General features: G+C 46.6%; 1 long non-coding RNA gene across 1 annotated transcript in view; it reads right to left on the bottom strand.

Moving 5' to 3' along the window:
• The window catches only part of LOC137342597 (uncharacterized), a 63,268-nt gene that overhangs the window by 13,089 nt on the left and 49,568 nt on the right, over positions 1-611 (bottom strand). The gene's annotated exons all lie outside the window — the stretch shown is intronic.

Below are 611 nucleotides of genomic sequence, written 5' to 3'. Positions count from 1 at the left end.
TTTCATTGTCTGTCCATAGGTTATATGATGTGTTTAAGTTTGCATCATTGTGATTAGGTTACATTTCCAGGCCCAGGAAATGTCAGCACCCTATCACTGTTGAGCCATTGGATCAGAGATTTTTTCACCTCTTCTTAGTTTCTGCTTTGTGTCAGTTTACCCCCACTCCTCCCTTTGTGAATGACTTAGAACCATAGAAAAGATACAGCACAGAAGGGGGCCATTCAGCCCATTGTGTCTGCGCCGGCTCGAAGAACAATCAGATGCCCATTCTATCCCACCTACCAGCACCCGGTCCGTAGCCCTGCAACTTACAGCGCTTTAGGTGCAGGTCCAGGTACTTTTAAAAAGAGTTGGGGGTCCTTGCCTCTATCACCAATTCGGGCAGCGAATTCCATACACCTACCATCCTCTAGGTAAAAAAGTTTTTCCTCATGTCCCCTCTAATCCTTCCGCCAATCAGCTTAAATCTATGTCCTCTAGTTCTTGAACTCTCCGCTAGGGGAAACAGGTACTTCCTGTCTACTCTATCTAGGCCCCTCATAATTTTGTACACCTCAACCAAGTCTCCCCTCAGCCTCCTCTGCTCCAACCAAAACAATCCCAGCCTA

The sequence above is a fragment of the Heptranchias perlo genome, chromosome 26 (genome assembly GCF_035084215.1).
Source record: "Heptranchias perlo isolate sHepPer1 chromosome 26, sHepPer1.hap1, whole genome shotgun sequence".
NCBI lineage: Eukaryota > Metazoa > Chordata > Chondrichthyes > Hexanchiformes > Hexanchidae > Heptranchias > Heptranchias perlo.
Note: the sequence above shows the minus strand (reverse complement) of the source record. Positions and strands in the feature narration are given on the sequence as shown.